The following is a 22,136-nucleotide window of genomic DNA, read 5'->3' on the forward strand; positions in this document are numbered from 1 at the left end:
TAATTAAGAACAATCCCGCGAGTTTCAGCGGCTCTGCCCGGGAGATCAGCAAGATACGGGAACATCGGCGCCCGGAGGTGTGGAGTATTGTGGGAGCAGTTGCCAGCCGCGCACTGCTACACGCATGCATCATGTTACCTCCGGTTCCTGTCAGCATAAAGCACAAGAAGCATCGCAGGCTGTGTTACAGGGGCCTTTCTATGCCATCAGTCCAATTATCCATCCATCCATCCACCTTGACTGACATGCTCACACGGAGCTGCTGCTCTGTGCTATCCGCTATTTCCCTGGTAGCTCAGTGTATGGCTCAGCCTGCTCTTACAGCCCAGTTGTGCTACTGCTGCAGGGGATTCTGGTGCCCTGAATCAGGGCCAGTCACATGGACATTGGGTCATTTATGTAGCATACATGTAGACCTGGACATTTCGGTTGCATATGTAAAACGTCCAGGAGCAAGAGCAGGCCTCTGCTGGTTACCTCAAGCCCCCAGGTACCAAAATGAGGCATGCATTTTGTGCATAAGATTACACCTGCTTTTTGTACGGACGCTTTTAACACGTCGAGGGATAAGCAGCATCATCCTCTCTGCCTCCTGAGTCAGGCGTCCCTTGTTATCCTGCTGATATATGCTGTTTAGCATGATAAATAATCAGAAAGGCTGTGAATGCATTTTCCATCAATTGTAAAATATAATTTTGTGTTTTTATAGATATATTAAAAACTTACTATTATGACAACTATGAGTGTATTATGTATAAAATTTAGTACACAAAGATTTGCATATCTTATACGGAGAGGCAGCACTCTGTTTTAATACGTGAAGAGCTTTGTCCTGCACATGGCTGTTCCTTGTGCATGTATACCCACTGCCACAGCCCGATCACATGACATCCTCCCTGATGTAATGCTGAGGACAAACAGAGGGGGCGCCTCTCGCCTGCCCGACCAGCTGTGGCTCAGAATTAGCCTGTGACAATCTGAAGACAACCCGCTTCACTTAACGAAACTCCTCTGAGCTTTATTCAATTTTTTTCTATCCCCCAAAGCTTAAGTCAAGTTTATATTATGAGCACTTTGGCTCGACTCGGTAATTTAAAGCGCTATCGAAGCTTACACCTGCTCCATTAGGGAATTAGGCCGAAACCTGAATCGATGGTTAAAACTGTCAGAGGAACATGCCGATTTGGGGGGGGGGGGGCGCTCACAGCTTAAGCCTCGCCGGAGGGCTCCCTGCTCACACCTGCGTGTAGGTTAGTCCTGGCAGAGGGGCTAAAGCCGCTGCTGTCCCAGCGGGGGGCGCCCACGCGCATCCCCGTGCAATTAAAAAATCGGACGCAAGGTCAAAGCGATCAGGCTGCCCGGCCCAACAGCAACCCCCTCCACCCCACCCTGTCGGGCAATGCCGACGGTAAGCGGATGTTAACTTCCCACTGAGAGAGTTTCTCCAGGTGGGGTGGGGAGCGTCCCGTTAATCAGCGGTGTGGCGGAAGTAGCGACTGCGGCAGCATGGCGGCCTGCTGTGGGATTATCGCTTTCACAGAGCTTTTAGCCGAATGAAAAATGTGTCGTAGCCCAGGGAAACGGTGGCGGGCCGATAAGCATGCCGGCACTTTGCTAAGGAGCCGGGACGTCGCAAATTGAACAGGTCCCCCCCCCCCCACCCGTCCCTGCCATGCACTGATCACAGCGAGGTCATTACAGTCTGAAGAGGGCGGACCGTAAAGAGGAAAAAATAAAAATGAAAGGCAAATGTGTGTATTTACATATTTCATTTCAGGCTAGTTTTTTGTTACACATTCATTAATTTGACATTTCCCCCCACCTAATACCCCAGAGCTATTACTTTGATTTGTCGCCCCTGTTCTGCTGAATTTACCCACATTGCCCTGCTCTCTGATTGCCGCCCAGTAAAATACTGCAAAGTCGAATGTTCAGCACTCCATGTCCCGACACGCACCCTCTCCGGCTATTCTGGCAGGATTGTTACGTTCTCCGCGAATTACACGGTCGTCTTCTGCCAATCAGACAACAGGGGGCGTCGTGACTCGGGAGACTCGCTAACCTGAGCGTAATGGATCTCCGTTAAGCCCGCATTACTGACATCTGTAAAAGCGGAGCGTCGAGCCAAACGTCGCTAACAAGGGCAATGAATCTGGACGTCACTGCTCGCTCTCTGCGGACCGCGGGCCTCATTAGTGAGCCATCAGCTTGTTCTGTTTGTCCGGACACAGGGGGGCAGGGAGGGGGCGGAGGGCGGCATCCTGAAATACCAATTAGGGAGATGCACAGACGCCCTATGACGGAGTGGCTTGGGGTATTGCAAGTGTCCCCAGTGGGGTCTTTTGTGGGCCAGTTGCCGTTGTCCTTGTTTTTTTCTGAGCCAACCAAAATGACTATGTTATGCGAGGAGTAGGAGTCCACTAATTACGCTGCATCCCAATCGTAACTGAAGGTGAGAGCTTTGGGGAGGAACATCAGAGCGGTTTAAAGGAAATGTTTGTTTCAGCTCAAGCACACGATTGGGATTTGGAGCTGCGTCCTCTTAAAATTACTCTCGGATTTTAGCCGCTGTGCTGATAAAGCCTCGATCCCAGAGTGCAGAGGGTCCGAGAGCCGAGGCAGGCGGGTCGCAAAGCGATGTGGCATCGAGTAATTACTCCAATCGCCCGTGCATGCAGACACATTAGAAGGCAAGTGCCTACTTGTTCTGCATCATTTGGGGCGACCCAGTGCCTCGTCCCCACTCCTTTCACTGGGGGGCGGGGTCTCCATCGCCAGTGCCAGCTGGACGGTCCGGGAAGCTCCATATCATGCACAGACGTGTCTCAGGGTACCAGTGACATACGGAAACGGTCTGATGTGACCGTTGAGGTAAATGCTGAGGCGTGTGACGATTAGGAGCGTCAGGGGGCTACGCACCGTCTGAGGACGATGACGGTGCCCTGGGGACACCAGCAAAAATGACTGTTTTCATGTCTGTATACCTGTAGCTCAGTGGGTCAGGCCACTATGCCTCCGATCGTTTGCTGTTATGTTCGTGTTTCAGGCCCATAGTTGGGAAAGCGTCCAGCCACCATACTGATAAATCCTGAAGGGGGGGTCCCACGGGGGGGGTGGTAGCAAATTCCAGGGCAGGTTCAAACTCATAAATGTACTACTAGGCTACATGCCTGGTGTGTATGACTTTTAAAAAAGAGCATGATGGGCTGCGCAGAAGCTATGGAATTCCAAGGTATACAAGTAAGTCTCATTCATTACTCTCATTCTAATCACCGCAGTACATCTGCATTTGGAACTTCAAAAATACGGAAAGGGATTCCTCAGACAGGTTTGTTCACGTATTAACTCCGACCATACGTGTCCTGCTGGATTGCGTGGTACAAGCCTCCTCCATAGGCGTCGGAATCCAAACGGTAATGCAGCCAAATTCATAAATGAACGTACGTGTGAGCCCAGCTGGCATGGAGAGCCCGGTCCCCCCGGGAATGTGGGCCCTGGGTGTTGTTGCCAAAGTGCCAGCCAATCGGGAAGCTGCTTTCACTCCCGTTCCACCCCAGACCTGTCATAATGCACGCTTAGCCACTTAGCATGCTACCTGTCCAGGGGACCGGTTAAGCATTAAGGTCACTCCTAAAAGAATCTTCTCAGTTGGCCTTTTAAATACTTTCAAAAATCCATAAGGCAAGAAGCTTATATATTCTTAGCACAAGTCCCTGCAACAATGAAAATTATAATGTATAATATCAGAACAGCCGACAGCAGATTTTTTCCCCTTCTATCCGCCAGAGAAAAGCAGATTTGACAATGGAAAGACATTTGTGAAGTATTGCTCTTAAACTTGATGGGCACAAATCCTACCCAGTCACATCACATGCGTATTTCCCAGCTAAAACTGGCAAGTTGTACTGGTTCCATTATGTGCTTAAAAATCAGAAAAGAAGAAAATCTTTAAACCAGGAACTGGATGGAGAACCACATTGGAATAAAGAGGACTGAGAGTGAGGGTTTGCAGCGAAGGTCACGCAGACATCAGGGTGAGAGCCAACAAGCCTGAGATGCAGAAGCTTTTCAGTTTCTCTTAATGCTCAGACTTGTGATGCGAGCCCACAGCATTGTGGGTCAAACTCTGGGTGCCCCGCTACAGGCCAGGAGCCGTGCAGTCTGGGTTTTTCATCGTGGTCACAGAATACTAGATCTCAACTGCTGCAAAAGTGAATTTGTGCCTAACAAAGAATAGCAGGACTGTACGAGTGCTTGCCTGTTTGTGAGTGTTTTTGTGAAAGTGAGTAGAAAGAAAGTAAGATTTATTGTCATCCCAAACAATAGACAATAAAGTATACAGTGAGACGAAATATTGTTCTCCTAGACCATGAGTGCAACATAAAACACAATACATAAGACAGCTCTCAATGAGGGTGAGAGGGGCCGTAATTTTTACACTACACCTATATACATATCTGAATGTGATTGAATACAGGGTAAGTAAAGTGACTAAGTCATGTTGTGCAAATTAGGAAAGTTGTGCAACAGTGCAATAGGTGTGCAATGATGTGGACATGTTCACGATAGCAGCCATAATGGATCGGAATGAATAATATAAAGTGTCACGTAGTGCAGCACAGGATGTGCAAGCTTGGGGTGGGGGGGGAGCCGGACTGCTTGGGGGAAGAAGTTATTGCACGGTCGTGCAGAGCTACTCCTGATGCCGCAGAATCTTCTTCTGGATGGAAGAGGGCTAAAGAGTTCATGGGTGGGATGGTACCGGTCAGTCACAATGCTGGTGGCCTTACGAATGCAGCGGGAAGTGTAAGTGTCCTGCAGGTTGGGGAGAGAGCTGCCGATGATGCACTCAGCGGTCCGCACAATCCTCTGAAGGGCTCTGCGGCCGGAGGCGTGGCAGTTTCCACACCAGACTGTAATAGAACTGGATAGAATGCTCTCGATGCTGCCCTTGTAGGAGGTGGTGAGGATGGGTTTGGGGAGGTGCACCTTTTTAAGCCTTCTCAGAATGTGCAGGCACTGCTGGGCTCTTTTGGCCACGGAACTGGTCCAGGAGAGGTCGTCTGTGATGTGAACACCAAGGAATTTGGTGCTCCTCACTCTCTCCACTGCGGTGCCATTGATATTCAGCAGGGGATGGTCAGTCTTGGTCTTTCTGAAGTAAATAATCAGCTCTTTTGTTCTGTTAACGTTAAAAGACAGATTATTGTACTTGCACCAGTCGTACTTCTTCCCTGACTTTGTGTCAGGAGTGTGAAGAGGTGCAGCCTCAGCACACATCCCTGGGGGGCGCCTGTGCTCAGCGTGATTGTGTTGGAGCTAATGTTGCCGATCTGGACTGTATGGGGCCTACCAGTGAGGAAGTCCAGGATCCAGTTACGGGTGGAGGTGTTCAGTCCGAGCAGGTCCAGCTTGGCGATCAGCTGCTGAGGGATGATAGTGTTGAATGTTGAGCTGAAGTCGACGAACAGCATCCTCATGTGGCTGTTTTTGCGTTCTATGTACGACAGGGACAGGTGAAGTGCAAGTGAGACTGCATCGTCTGTTGATCTGTTCGTGCGGTACGCGGACTGCAGTGGATCTAGCCTGGGGGGGGAGCTGATTCTTGATGTGGTAAGTGCTACTGGGCGGTGGTCATTGAGCTTGGAGATGGTCACCTTCTTTGAAACAGGGCTGATGGTGGTGGCCTTGAAGTACTGCAGGATGACAGCTTGCCTCAGGGAGGTGTTGAAAATGTCCACGAGGAAATTGGCTAGTTAGTCAGCGCAGTGTATGAGTGTTTGTGACTGTGTTTGTGTGTGTGAGTGTTTGTCTGTGTTTGTGTGTATGAGTGTTTGTGACTGTGTTTGTGTGTGTGAGTGTTTGTCTGTGTGAGTGTTTGTCTGTGTTTGTGTGTATGAGTGTTTGTGACTGTGTTTGTGTGTGTGAGTGTTTGTCTGTGTTTGTACGTGTACTCGTGTGTATGAGTGCTTGTCATTCTCTTTGTGATTGTTTCTCATGTGTGATTTTGGTTTTACAGTAGAAATTTCATAATATGAAAGAAATGGGGGAAGGCAAGTATCCAACATAGAGCTGTGGAAAGAATTAAGAGACCACTCTATATTTTAAGCAAATTTGCATTTTTAAATCTGGGTTTATGTATCCTGGTTGTGCTGGCAGAAGGTTGCTTCAAAGTTGTTCAAAGTTGTGCTGTGGTCTCTTCATTTTTTCCCACTTCTGTATATATAAATATAAACAAAAATAAAATAACAGCATCTGAAATGCATAATATTGTATAAATGTTATATTAAAATTAAATGATTTATTTAGTAACTGGTATAGATGATATAGGTGATAAATGTACATTTATTTATGAATGAAGCATATTTTCCTTTTGTACAGATACATTGGAGTCTGTTAGCTTTCACATATCCCATCATGCTCTCCTTTCATTGTAAGGGCTCTATGCAGAGTGTCAGTCATCCATCCAGTACCTGACCCTATGTGGCTACTCTGCTGAGCATGGGATTTGAACCAACAACATTCCCCTCACAAGCACAGAGAGCGAAGGGGCTGAGCCACACAGTGCCCCACAGCCCCAGCTGTGCAGTCTGTTGATTCTGCTAGGGTGTTTTAGGGTGGCTTTTTTGCCCCTTAACTTGTATCCCACCATCATCAGCAGAGCATTCAGCCCAGTGGCTACTGGCCTGTTAGCGCCTGCCTCCAGGCTCCCCCTTAGTTATTACCGCGATTTTGGTGTGCGTGTCCTCTTGATCCCCTCAGGTTCATTTCTGTCCATGCCCCAAGGCGTGTTTGCACAGGGAATGCACAGGGAATGTACACTGAATGTACACTAAATGTACAGCAAGGGTAAACTGAATGTACAGTGCATATACAGTGAATGTACACTGAATGTACAGCATGGGTACACTGAATGTACAGTGCATGTACAGTGAATATACACTGAATGTACAGCGAATATACAGTGTATGTACAGTGAAGGTACAGCAAATGTACACAGAATGTACAGCAGATATACAGTGAATTCACAGCAAATCCACAGTTAATGTACTGTGAATGTACGGTGAATGCACAGTGAATATACATTGAATGCACCGTGAATGTACAGTGAATGCACCTTGCTGAAGAGCCCCTTTGACTGTGAGTGAGCATGCACTGGAAACAGTAGGATCCTAGAAGTATAACTGAAGCAGACTTGCAGTTTTGACATGAGGCTTCAGGAGGTATAACTGCTTTCTGATTCCTAGGGCACAAACTTAGGGAATGAAGTCAATGCCACCATTCTTATCATCACAGGACACAGAAGATAAAGGGGATCCATATGGATGCCTTTGGTGTGGTATGTATTACATATTTACATTAATGTGACAGAATTAATGTCAAACCTTAATGTTAGCAATGAGACTCACTGTTTAGCTCATAATTATATTAATGGGTCACTGAATATTCAAGATCAATCTAAATCACTAACGAGGTTTGTTCACTGCTAACAACAAGAAATATAATAATTCACATTTTTTAGATATGCATGGGTCAGATTAAATTCTGAGATTCATTTTTACTGTTTCAATCATTAACTATACCTTTTTTTTTTTTTTTTACTGTGGTGATGACATTTTAAACATGAAATGCATGCAATACAGTACTTTGCTTTTCACAACCACGCCATTAAAATATCGGTGAGAATCTTTTTAGAACTGGGCTTTTCCCCCCATTTAATCGACACGGACTGGGTTGCCAGCTTCCTTCCGGTCCAATCCTCACAAACCTGGGAGTCGCTTTGGATTCTTAAGGATTCATTTAGGCCGTTCTGTTAGTGGAATAGATGAAGGTCCGTGCGAATTACCACATTCATCTCACCTCGAAATGCCAGGCTCCAGATTTACATTAGCAGTAAAATATCCTGTAACTAATATTTAGCTCTTGCGTGGGGGTTTATATTGAGGCATCTAATTTAATACCACCCCCCACCATATTTAATTAATGCATGAAAATGTACTGTGGAATTACTTTCTGCATTTGAAAAGATTATTTAACAATAAAATTTGAAGCTAAATTATTCTTACACTGTTTGAATACATAAGACTGTTTTTCCTTGAATAATATTCAGCTGAAAAGTCTCAAAATACTCCTTATTAAATCCTAATAGCAACAATAAAAGCCTATAACTTATCCCTCAGCTAAAAGGTGAGTGAAGGAGGATTTTATTTCACTCATGTTTTCTTGCATGTATATTAATTTTCTGTTCCTACCCCCCCCCCCCCCCATCCCCATAAATGGAGAGAACAGAGATTTTAACTGTGATGGTGACAGCTCAGATATAATTGTACTATAGCACCTCCACCCCTCACACCCACCCCCATGACACACCAGGGTCAGCCTGTGACCCAGCGATGGCCGAACCGGGATGCTCATGGTCTGCAGACGTTACAGCCTCAGGCCTTGTCAGGCTCCTCTGAGTGATACTATTAACTGCATTCACTCCGGTAAAATACCAGCTGAACGTATTGGTATAACTAAACTAAACTGCTTCCATTTAAAGTAACTGGATCAGTTTATACAGCACATCCTCAAATGTTACGCCAGACAAATGGTGTCTGTAAATTGCACGCAGTGTGTTCTGTGGCTGTTCCGCGATGCCCCCCGCCCTCGTGCCCTCTGATTTCTGCGATGGGCTTCAGGTTTACGGTGACCCAGGACCGCTGGACTGGCTATGGAAGATGGATGGATGGACGGATGGATAATAAACTGTTATTACCTCAGTCAGAGCTGCGGATATGAGATGTGACTTTGCAATCACGGGAATGATAGCTGCGTGCATGTGGCTGCAGAGACTGCCTTACAGCTCATCCCCCGACTGACCCCATTTGTAAGAGACAGTTGGGAACATCATTTGTCAGGAAGGCATCCTGTTCAGGAACAGCCGTGCCCCAAAATGGCCTCTATGTCCCCCTCATGGCTCAGCCGGACGGACGACTTTCAAACTGAAAAACGCAGAGCCTCAAATGCGTGGACTGGTGAGTAGGCCAGGTCCTCAGCCATAATCATGTGCATCACCCATTGGTCGGGCTCTTTGAAGGGCCGAGCACCTGGGAAAACAAGACAAATAGACCAGCTTGAGTCCTGTATGTAAACGCAGCGGCAGATTATTAACGATAATGTCGATTTCAGTTAGCAGTGGGGGTGCCATACTAAGAATGCATCTGCACCTGCAGTTACCATCAAAATACACCCTAACCGAAAGGCTTTTTCTTTAACCCCCTGCAGTCGCGGGAACTGAATGCCATCAAGCCTCAGACTAATTAAATGTGTGACTGTCCGGACGCTAATTAACATATTTGTGAGACAGGCAGACAGGTCTTTAAGGATGCACTGCATGTTCACAGCTTGAGCCGTGCCTCTCGGATGCAACTTAAAAATGATCACCAGTGCATCCAATCAGAGGTAAGCCCCACCTCCTGAAGACAAGACTGCTCTCTGATTGGCTGGCGTAAATAGGGCTCCCATTTATGAAAACATGTCCAAACGGCCAACAAACAAAGCAGCAGCACCTCATATCCTCCATAAGTCTGTCCCACCCCATGAAACTGTGTTCTTATGCTGGTTTTGAAAAATATGACTCATCTACGCAGGTGGACCTTTAGGTAACGTGGGATTTCAATGAGCCAAGACAGTTATGCTTTTTATGAGGTGTTAATTAGATGCTGTCTTCTGTCTAGGAGCACTGTGTCCAGAATAAGGCACAGGCCTTGTCTGATAACTGAATCGAGACTGTTAAGCTCCTGGGTATATTTCACTGGACAAAAATTTCAGCTACAAGAGCCATAAATGTTAATATTTTGTCGACATGATGTTCGGCCGGCATATCTCGGCACCAAGGGGGTGTGAAAAATTTCAGGTCTGCTGGAGAGGCAATACATGCAGGAAGGGGGGGTGTTAAATTGTTGCTTTCTGACAGGCAGGCATCGGGGCAGCCGGGTCCTCGGAGGACCCGTGGGCAGCGGGGCGCGCTCCTGTGCAGAGACACTCAGCCGATCGTCTCTGTGAGCTGCTGCTACACACACGACACACTTCAGCTCCTCAGAATCTCTGAATGCCTGAGCGGCGACTCACAGGGCTACAGATACCAGCTAAAGACAATAATTTCACCTTGTTCACAGAGCAGGCCCTGGTATCGCTTACAACATGGACAGAAATGCCACGCTTCCATTTCCCAGTGTTAGGTGGGCTGCCTCTTCGTTGTGCATCTAATGTAAAATGTATATTACCTTATGTTGTGTTCAGGGCTGCCAACTCTCACGCATCTGCTGTGACACTCACGCTTTCAGTCTCTCACGCTCATGCAAGAAATCTTATGGAAAATCCTTATTATTCCATTGTAAAGCTAAAATTAGATACATCAAACGTGTTGGGGCAGTTTGCAAATCCTGCAGACTGTTTACAAGGTAAAAAAACTGTTACATACATATAAATGTGTGTGCATGTGTGTGCAGACATGTCTCGGATTGAAAATCTCACAACAGCCAGCTCACCGAAGTTGGCAACCCTGTGTGTTATTATTGATAATTGTATTTTTTTTGTACTGCATAAATAATAAAAAAAACTCTGTCTTTAGCAGTGTAATGTCTGCGCTGATGTGAGTTTTACTTTACTCAAAAATGTTCTGAGGGCAGAAGAAAAAATTAATTGGTTCTGATAAATAACCAATTGGATTATAGAGGAGGTGGGTCTAAGCAACTAGAGGAGGTAGAACCAAGACATCTGATTGGTTGGTCCTGCCTCCTCTGCTTGCTTGGACCCACCTCCTCTACAATCTGAACCAATCATTATTCCTCCTGCCACATTTTAGTTTAGTAAAACTCACATGAGCGATATCTGTTTTAAACGTCATATCCCAGATATCTTTCATTTCGCTGTATTCTGTTCTTCGCTAAGACAACAATAAAGCGTTACTTGACCTAACCTTTCTTGATTTTCACAAGCACAGCATTCATATGTGTGTTTCATAAAAAAGAAACATCCCTGATGTGAGCTCAGCTTTAAATGTTTGTTTTTCAACAAACCAAATATTTGCGATAGATTGTGATAGAAGCAGAGTGACGGTAATAAATAAGCGCTGTGTTTAGACACAGAGAGGGAAATGGGATGACAAGGAGGAGAATTTCTCCTGTGAGAATGCGAGATGCTCTATATGTGTATTTTAACATATCAGTTAAGCAAAGTAAGGTCATTAAAAACAATCCCATAACTCCGTTCAGGCAGTGGATTTAAAAATATCCATATAAATGAAAGTACGTTTCCTCGTATGAAAGGGCACTTCGACATTCATCATAAAATGTGCTTTATATTTCTTTGAATTGTGGAGCCCATCTCCTTAAATTGCATTTGTTCCGACTGTCACATTAATGTGGGAAGTTTAAGATGTCGCCCCGTCATCTGACAGGCAGGTTTTTTGCTAAAGCAAACGTGTCATCATTTAATTCTCTTAGCAGGTCACTGCGGCATGATTAGTGACACTTCAGTCACCTTTATTTAAAGTTAAACTCTGTGACAGTTTAATATGTCAGACGACGGTGGCTTAATGTGTGCATGACGCTTAAAATGCCCCCCCCCTCCCCTCCCGCCACAAATGGTCGATAAATACAGCTTATTGTTTTATGAGCAGATGACATACCTGGCGTGATACCTCCCTGTTTTTAGGGAGCCTGCATCTCTCATCTCAAGCAGAGCAGATTAATCTCTGGTTCACTTACCTTTCAAGCGGTAGGTTTACTACCCACCGCGTAACGTGGTTCTAAGTGAACGCCAGAACGCTCTGACTGTATAATATGAGACAAACATGAAAAGGAGACTGAGGCTTTCAGGTTTGGCTGCTGAGGTGCCCGGGTCTCCGTTCACAGCCTCGGCACTGAATACCATCTCGCGTAAGATGTACACGAACAAAGTAAAATGTAAATGTGAAGCTCCGTGAGATGTTTAGAGAGGTTCACAGTGGAAGGGCCGTGCCTTCCAGTGGGCCATCCGCCCACTCCATGTCAGCTCAAACCAGCGCTATTGTTCTACCCAAACTCCCCCCCCCCCCCCCATGTAGCTGTTTGCCGCAGCTCGGCGGATGGGTATCTGAGCTCGTTGATGTTAAACGGACATTTTTCTGAAGGCCAACCCCCCCGCAAGGTTAGATTCTCCTGACCGCAAAGGGTCTGTTGTAAATCGCTGATCGGGTGGAAGGGTGGCAGGAGGGACGTGCCAGTCGCTTGCTCAATAGAGAAGGGGCCCGGAAGACAAGATGCCAAATATGGGGGCAAAATCAGGGGCGAATATGAGGACAAATACGGGGGCAAATATAGCAGCGAATGGGGGGGGCGAATAAGGGGGTGAATACAGGAGGGAACAGGGGGCGAATGCAGTGGTGAATATAGGAGGGAATAGGGGGCGAATGCAGTGGTGAATATAGGAGGGAATGGGGGGGCGAATACAGCTGTGAATACAGCAGGGAATGGGGGAGTGAATACAGTGGTGAATTTAGGAGGGAACAGGGGGCGAATGCAGTGGTGAATTTAGGAGGGAATAGGGGGGCAAATACAGTAGTGAATACGGGGGGAATGGGGGGGCGAATACAGCTGTGAATACAGGAAGGAATAGAAGGGTGAATACAGCGGTGAATATGGGAGGGAATAGGGGGGTGAATACAGCGGTGAATACGGGAGAGAATAAGGGGGTGAATACAGCGATGAATATGGGAGTGAATAGGGGGTGAATACAGCGGTGAATATGGGAGGGAATAGGGGGGTGAATACAGCGGTGAATACGGGAGATAATAAGGGGGTGAATACAGCGGTGAATACGGGAGGGAATAGGGGGGTGAATACAGCGGTGAATACGGGAGATAATAAGGGGGTGAATACAGCAATGAATATGGGAGGGAATAGGGGGTGAATACAGCGGTGAATATGGGAGGGAATAGGGGGGTGAATACAGCGGTGAATACGGGAGATAATAAGGGGGTGAATACAGCAATGAATATGGGAGGGAATAGGGGGTGAATACAGCGGTGAATACGGGAGGGAATAGGGGGGTGAATACAGCGGTGAATACGGGAGAGAATAGGGGGGTAAATACAGCGGTGAATACGGGAGGGAATAGGGGGGTGAATACAGCGGTGAATACGGGAGAGAATAAGGGGGTGAATACAGCGGTGAATACGGGAGAGAATAAGGGGGTGAATACAGCTATGAATATGGGAGGGAATAGGGGGTGAATACAGCGGTGAATACGGGAGGGAATAGGGGGGTGAATACAGCGGTGAATACGGGAGAGAATAGGGGGGTAAATACAGCGGTGAATACGGGAGGGAATAGGGGGGTGAATACAGCGGTGAATACGGGAGAGAATAAGGGGGTGAATACAGCGATGAATATGGGAGGGAATAGGGGGTGAATACAGCGGTGAATACGGGAGAGAATAGGGGGGTAAATACAGTGGTGAATACGGGAGGGAATAGGGGGGTGAATACAGCGGTGAATACGGGAGGGAATAGGGGGGTGAATACAGCGGTGAATACGGGAGAGAATAAGGGGGTGAATACAGCGATGAATATGGGAGGGAATAGGGGGTGAATACAGCGGTGAATACGGGAGGGAATAGGGGGGTGAATACAGCGGTGAATACGGGAGGGAATAGGGGGGTGAATACAGCGGTGAATACGGGAGAGAATAGGGGGGTAAATACAGCGGTGAATACGGGAGGGAATAGGGGGGTGAATACAGCGGTGAATACGGGAGAGAATAAGGGGGTGAATACAGCGATGAATATGGGAGGGAATAGGGGGTGAATACAGCGGTGAATATGGGAGGGAATAGGGGGGTGAATACAGCGGTGAATACGGGAGAGAATAAGGGGGTGAATACAGCTATGAATATGGGAGGGAATAGGGGGTGAATACAGCGGTGAATACGGGAGGGAATAGGGGGGTGAATACAGCGATGAATATGGGAGGGAATAGGGGGGTGAATACAGTGGTGAATACGGGAGGGAATAGGGGGGTGAATACAGCGGTGAATATGGGAGGGAATAGGGGGGTGAATACAGTGGTGAATACAGGGCCGAATACGGCAAAGCCTCAGGAGCTACAGGTGGGTAATTTTGGACCCTCTAAAAAGGCCTGAGGGAGCCTTCCGTCACGATAAGCAGGTCCATTAAAGCGGGCCGCGCGGTTCGCCCCTGCGTTTGTTTTGTTCTTTTATGTGAGCGCAGAGTGAGGCGGCGTGCAGCCCAGAGCACGGCTGACATGTGAGCGCCGCTGATAGCTCCCCGCAATGCCGCGAAAATTAACTCCAGCGTTCACATCAGCCCCCAGGAGCTTAATTACATCAAAGAGCAGGAATCTTGTTAAATTCAACCCAAACAAAAAAAATGATCACTAGTTTTCAGAGCTTTGTTTGACATTGAGAAGACTTGAATGGGGGCGGGGGTAACCGCACTGAGACAGACACACGCATGGCTACATCACGCACATTCACCACGTGGGAGCTGAAAGAAGAGGTGGCCGCAGAAAGCCCATCCACATGCTCCGGGGACACATCACGTTGTCGTCGGGGACGCGTCAGACCCGAGGTCGAGTGACCTTGCCATCATGGCATCTTTGGAAGAAGCACGCTGGCTACAAAAGTAGCTTTTGCATAGCGCCCCTCTGGCCATTTTCTTGTCGGGGACGACGGCGGTCCCACGATGCACCATTATCCTTGACTTCAAATAGCCACGCTGCTGCCCACATCAGGCCCGGAACAAGGGTCCGTGCTTGTTACCCTCCAATCCAGCCAGGTTTGTCAAAATGCGGCGATACTTAGCGCAGTCGAGGCCCCGGGGGAAGGCAGAAAGCGGGGAAGAGAGTGTGAAGGAGAAGAGACACTCTCCAAGCCTGAAAGACCCCGCTCCTCCTCAAGGAGCGCGATATGCATGTGTTTATGAGAACCTTTACTTTTTTCGGAGAGGGAAAACAGAGCGGGCTTTGAAGGAAGATAAAGCAGGGGTCTCCTGCAGCTGTGCAGCACTGCTCCTGTGATCTGAGAATAATTGATAAACAGTAGGACCCTGTCACATACTGGGTCAGCCTCCTTTTTATCATGGAGGACTGAGGCAGGGCCCAGCGCCACCACGCACTCTGACTTTGTCTCCCTTTTTTCTACTAAGGCACATTGCCTCAAATTAAAATGTCTGGATTTGTCTTTTTTTTCTATTGCTGTGACCAATTGCTTCACAAAATATTTACACTGGGTTGGAGTAGCAAGTCCTCTTTGGAAAAGCAGTCCCTTAACTATCGACGGCTTCTGTAAATGCGGCATGTTGCATGTGTGCAGGACTGGTGAGATTCTCTCTTTGACTTTCAAACATTTTCAAGGCTTCTACACAGGTTTTCATGAAAACTGTCAATACTTCCTTATTTACATTTTGAGCTGTTTGCATAGTCATCATACGCTGATATATATCGTTATGCTTTTAAAGGTGTGTAGTGTGCTATCATTTATTTCTTTACCTCTGCATTTATGAATTTTCTGATTTTCACTGCATTACCACAGCCCAGACTGCTTGTTCACTCAAGCAGCCCATCAGCTAATGAGTCCTGCGCAGGAAATGATGGGAGATTCCTAGGCTTTCAGACCTGTGCGTTTTAGATTCCTGGGGCGAAATCCCAAAGAGGCATGGAATTGCAACCCTCACGGGACAGATGTGTGTTTCTTTACAGAGTGTAGGTATAATGTCAGATATTTCCTGCAGGAAAGAAATCACCGTGACTGTGATTAACACAGTGGCATGCCAGCATATTATATCTGGATGTTATGTGATGTAGAATAAATCTTAAACTAACCAATGGCATCGCAGCCTCCCAGCACAGAAGCTCGCGCCCACCAACCAGATGGACGCTTATCCTTAAAACCAGATTCACCATGTCACTTTGCCTGGTGGCACATAACCCTTGTAATGGAAGATGGTTTGTCTCCAGAAGGTTCACTTCAATTAAGGTGTTAATTTAATATGACCGAGGGCTTGGGCACATCTGTGAAGGTGTCCCCACAAAGTCACTGGACTCAGAAGGCAGATCAGTTTGCTTTTTACTTTCCTTCCCGTTCTGTTTTGTTCAGTGTTACCTGAGCAACAGTAACAAACATCGTAGTGCTATGGTTGGATTACAGCTACGGCTGTTCAACCGACCATGAAAAAACCTACGTCAATGATTTTATGACAGAAATGAGTTTTTAATTAAAAGGTGGTGAAGATTTTTCGGTAATGAATTCTCCGATTGCATCCTTTACTGTCCTGAGAAAAATCTCTTCAGATAATAACCTGAATTATAAGGCAATGCTTACAGGAATTACTGTAACCTATGATTTAGTAATTTAAGTTTATCGTTTTAGTTATGTGACAGTTACTCTGTACATAATCAGCAGATACTACACACTAAGGGAAATGCAAATGCGCACCTAAGAAAAAATATATATGTATACATGAGCATGGACTGATGTGTAGCTCACTGGCTAAGGCTGCTGTGTATATCATCCAAAGGTTGCTGGTTCGAATCCCATGGTTCCTGATGATATTTTATTGTTGGATCCCAGAACAAGGCACTTAACTGGTTGGCGTTACTCTCTTAAATAAACACTGCTTTGGATAGCAGTGACAGCTGGATAACTAAGGTAAACAGTTAAATAAACGAATCAAGAAAAGTAACAACTTTCTGGGCCCATCAACCAGGAACAATAACTGTTGGCAAAACGTCCTGGCATAGGGCAGCTCGTCCTGGAAGGATGTGAGCGATACGCGATAACAGTGTGGTCTGACGGGTCGCTGAGGTTCATGATAATTTGTGAGGGTGGGGTCTGGAAAACCCCAGTGCCTTTGAGGATTTGGGAAGCGTCTTGGAGCACCACCCCCGGCGTGTGTTGTCCACGGACAGATGAGCGTATGCCGCTTGGGAAATGATAGTACGGTCATTCCCGGGCCTGGGTCATTAGGCTGCTATGTCAAGACCAGAGGGAGTCTCCCTCAGCTGTGGGCTCCGGAACTCTGTCACCAGGAAAATATGGGCTGGAATTACTCGGGCTCTCTGGGTGCTCGACTGTGTGTCCGACCGCAAGTACCACTCATTGGCCTCAGCCCATAACGTCCCCTGGTATCATGGCTCTGGTGGTGCGCAGGGGTGCGATGCAGCCCGGTACGCAGTGGTGCATGATGCAATGCGACGGGCTCATTTGAAAGGTCTCTCTCTTGCTCTTGGGAGAGGATGATGTAAAGTGGGGAGTGAGAACTCATCACCGCAGTCGGGTTGTTGAGGCGGCGTTGAAACCAGGCCGGGCGAAGTGTGAATTGGACCCATCCTTGGTGACGATCCACAGCTCTGATGGGGTGTCAGTGAGTCAGTGGGTGGCTCTGGAGTGCATTTCCGGGAGTGACAGGTCAAGCCAGCATCGTGACCTTGGCCAGACCTCTCAGGGTCAGGTGTGCTTTGTGCACTAACGGTATCTCCCAGGAACCAGGTGCTCTACCTTTGGCTTAGCGTGGATTGTCAGAGATTAAGGGTTTCTGGATTTTAAATAATTCCTCTCTGCATATGAACCGTACACAGCTGTAATGAGGTGGGGGTGGGGGTGATAGTAGCATGGCTTTCCCATAATCCTCAGGATGTTTTTGTTTTGTTCACTATATTAATGTCACCTTTCCTGGCTAATGTAATGATATCTCCATTAACCCAGGAAACGGTAACACCATGCCAGTGAAACATTCATCACATGATACATCACCGCAAATCTTCCCATCTGAAGTCCAGGCTTGATGAGTATTTAATTTGTACCTCCGGCTATCCCATAATAGTGCATATAAGCCAGTCTATAAAAGCTGATAACTGTGAAATTCAGTTACATAAGAGGGACTAGAAAGTTTTAAAATGTTCCAGAATTTTTCAAATCGGAATATCACAAAAAAAAAAAAACTTTCAAGAATATACGAAAGCATGCTTGGGACAGTCAAGAGGAGCCTAACCCATGCATGATGTTTCTACATCTGCATATATATAATGGAGTGGCAGGGTCTCCTCATGAGGATTCTGCTTTAAGCTGTCAGGAAATCGAAACGCGATCATGACATGCTCATCGGCAAAGGAATCCATCACTGAGATAAATCACGTAGGCGGCAAACTCTGGTGTTTTAAAAGCACAATATTAAGCTCTTCAGTTTGTCAGGTGTAGCGCAGTGCTATATAAACATATTACTGGTGTAAAAACGGCACTGCAGCATAAATTATATTAAACGCAGGATATGCAGTGAATTGTACATGGTAACTTCTTTTCTTTTCTTTTCCATCCTGCCAGTTCAGCTCATTCTTTCTGTTCCGAAAGACACCACTCCTTCTGTATGTATGACTCCCTGTTCCCTTCAGGTTATGCTGAGATTTATGGTCTTCTCCGATTCTTAATATTTTCTTTCCATTCATCCTTGAAATGTAATCTTTAAAGATAATAAAATGTTTCATACACAAAAAAAAAAGGTTTCCCAATTCCAGAGCGGTGAATTATCGTGAGACCGATGCATTGCAACATCCTTAAAATGTTCATGTTTTTTGCAGAGAGGTACTTTCTGGGATTGTGATAAATTCCCCGAACCCAACTTAAACTCTCTAGCCAAAAGTGCCTGAAATTCACCCCCATCTCGGTGCACTCTGCCCTACATGCGCAATCATGGTATTTGGGAATATTTTTCGCAATGATCTCTTTTCACGTTACATCAGGCCTTGCGTGTTGACAGTCTCTGTTTCTCATCCAGGGATTATGAGGACATGATTATGGGACACATGTAGAGGGTGATCTGACAATGACCGTTCACCTAATCCACTTTGTCCTGCTTTACCTGCAACCATCATCCGGGCAGCTGAAACCACTGGGCCAGATAGGGAGAGCCCCCTCCCTTCCCAGCCCCCCCCCCACTAAGCCCCATGTGGCGCTGCCCTTGATGTTTGCCTTTGCCCACATGCAAAGCTATCATTATCCTTGCCTCTCCACAAATCCTCCCTGCCAACACAGTTACATCCCCAGCTCCTGCCTTAGGCTAGAACATTCCTGATTCTCCCTCTTTCACACATAACTCTGTCTTGTGAGATCGCTCTCCGGTGCGGGTTCTGCGGCAGTACTCGCTCACCTCCGAGTGGTGTGACTTAGCAGCACGACTCTAAACCAAAAGGAAGAGCTTTGAAAATGTTAATAAAGGGATAAGAGGCAGAACAACAAGCCACTTTAAACAAAGAAACCCGTGAACTAACATCCCAAACAGACAAACGAACAAACATCCCAAACACAGAAGTGAACAAACATCACAGATGGAGGAGCAAACATTCCACATGCATGGGTGACCAAACATCCCAAATGGATACCAAACAAACATTAAAAACAGAGGAATAAATAAACATCCCAAATATATGAACGAACAAACATCCCAAACGTAGGAGAGAAGAAGAATCTCAAATGCATGGTTGACCAAACATCCCAGACAAAGGAGCAAATAAACTTCCCAAATGGAGAGCAAACACCTCAAAACAGAGAGCAAACAAACATCCCAAACAGAGGAACAAACAAACAAACCAAATGAAGGAGCAAACAAACATACCAGACAGAGGAGTGAACAAACATACCAAATAGTAGAGCGAACAAACAGCTGAAGCTGGATCTCTTTGATTTCACTCTTAATTTTAAGTTTGATGATTTTCAAGCATACTGACATTATGGTTGGAGGCATCCTTTAATTTATGAACATTTATACTAATCCATCCAACCATCTATCCATGAAGTTCTTGTGTTATATGCAGTGGGCAGGATTATTGATTCTTAGGTCCCAAGTTGTTTCAAAAACTAAAAAAGATCATACTGTAGCTAATTAGCAGAACTTGCTGATTATCAGTTTAATAATGACATTTTCATTAATGAAAATTCCAGCCTCCTCAGGTTATATTTCATTTTCATAATGAATCTGAATCCCGAGGCTCTGGGGTGGCGGTGATGGCGGATAGTGATGGAGCTGAGGGCTTCTGAAAACGCTTCTGCCAGAATAATCATCAGTCGTATCGTAGCTTGTATTATCGCAATCTTCATTTTTCTCCTATTTAACAAGACATCAAAGGTAGAGTATACTGTTCCAGTTGTGCTTCCAGGAAACGTGCGGTACAAGTCCACATGCCAAAAATATGGAAGGTGCCCAACAAAAACACAGGCTCCTCAGCATCACAGCCTTTTGTGGTATTAAGATTGCAGCAAGCCAAGCTTAATTTGTCCACTTTCGTTTGTTTTCACGTTTCAGGAATTATTTTTATAATTAATGGTAAATGGAAGAAAATCATGGTTTCCGGCAAACGATGGTGGTTTTGTAGAATGTTATATAAATAAAACAATGATGACTGACATACATACACTGAGGGGCGGCATGGTGGTGCAGTGGTTAGCACTGTTGCCTCACATCTCTGGGACCCAGGTTCGAGTCTCCGCCTGGGTCACATGTGTGCGGAGTTTGCATGTTCTCCCCATGTCGTCTTGGGGTTTCCTCCGGGTACTCCAGTTTCCCCCCACAGTCCTAAAAACATGCTGAGGCTAATTGGACTTTCTAAATTGCCCATAGGTGTGCATGTGTGAGTGAATGGTGTGTGAGTGTGCCCTGCGATGGGCTGCCCCCCATCCTGGGTTGTTTCCTGCCTCGTGTCCATTGCTTGCGGGATAGGCTCCGGACCCCTGCGACCCAGTAGGATAAGCGGTTTGGAAAATGGATGGATGCATGGATAAATACACTGATAGGCCAGGAGGGGCAGGAGGGACAGAAAGGGACTTTATCTGGGGACAGGAGCAAAGATGGACTGGAATGTAAACAAAAATATCTGGAAGGAAGAGTCATGGGAAAAACAAAAGGTCCTGACTCTTACAGTGGTCTACAACATGGCGTGTTCATGCATCACAGTCTTCACTCGTGTCGGAGGGGCCCAAACCAGCCAGTCACCCTCCCCTGACTTAGCTCTGCCTCAGGGTGTCCTGAGGGTCATGTTAGGCAGGGGCTCTGAAGATACTTAATCCAGGGAACATTATAAGCGAAAGGTGCTTCCAGGCAGCACGGGTCAAACCCATGCGATGCCCTACAGAAACCCTGGATGGTGCCCTAGGCAGAGACCTTGAAGGGGAATAGATGTCCATTGCAGAGTAGAGCATCCATGGGTAGCAGAGCAGGCCAGGCCAGCGCAGATAAAACACAGAGTCTGTAAGTGCGAATAATAAAGCGTAATAGGGCTTAGTGAGGCTGCCGCATGACTGGGACGAGCCATAGAAGCCCATGACAAACAGGACCGTGTTTAACTGCAGTCTAATCACAGGCAAGTGATTACTGACTTTTAATTGGTTTTTGTAAAACTAGTGTCTATAGCCCTGCATACTGACAATGCATTGGCCGTAATGCTATTGTGCCATATAAATGCTTATTGGGCCATATAAATATTTGCTCAAATAAACACAGGGTGCTCTATATGTATACATGTTAATAAGGGTAAATCCTAAGCTATATACTAATGCACTGATGTAATTACATAAATCTTCAAACAGATAAAACTAATTACATAATTAGATGATGTGAGGTGTCCCCTGTTTACACGTGAGATGTCATGGGGGGAGGGGGGGGGAGGGGGTCACTGTAATTCCACCCCTGAGAAGATCCCATAGATGCCGCCAAACCCCAATGCAGCTGTTTCTTTAAAGCCACATTTGACTCCGATTCGAGCTGAGGAACTATGAAAGTGTGACAGCGACTGACCGTAATGTCCCGGAAATAACTAGCCGCTTTGCAGTATTCCTTCTTCGTACGATATCACCGACATGCTGCACATAGAGGACACCCTCCCACTGCATGAGGTCATCATTCAGCGGGACTGTGCCGCCCCCTAATGGAGTGGGAGGACCGGTTCCAAGCCCTAAAACCATTACAGCCGCAGGTGGCTCCTCTAAAATCCCTGAGATCTCTACAGTGGGGTTTGCTCTTCCAGCGCATGTCGGCGTCCGGCGCGCAGTGAAAATACACGGCCACAGAAATGGAGGTTAAGAGTCTCGCTCGGGGGCGAGAACCCT

General features: G+C 46.6%; 1 long non-coding RNA gene across 1 annotated transcript; it reads left to right on the forward strand.

Moving 5' to 3' along the window:
• The first annotated feature begins 3,161 nt into the window (after positions 1 to 3,161).
• On the forward strand, positions 3,162 to 7,524 carry LOC125724503 (uncharacterized). The gene is made up of 3 exons (XR_007387202.1): positions 3,162 to 3,240; positions 5,511 to 5,613; positions 7,248 to 7,524. It is a non-coding gene; the product is annotated as an uncharacterized LOC125724503 (long non-coding RNA).
• Positions 7,525 to 22,136: the final 14,612 nt, after the last annotated feature.

Source organism: Brienomyrus brachyistius, unplaced genomic scaffold (assembly GCF_023856365.1).
Source record: "Brienomyrus brachyistius isolate T26 unplaced genomic scaffold, BBRACH_0.4 scaffold57, whole genome shotgun sequence".
NCBI classification, from domain to species: domain Eukaryota; kingdom Metazoa; phylum Chordata; class Actinopteri; order Osteoglossiformes; family Mormyridae; genus Brienomyrus; species Brienomyrus brachyistius.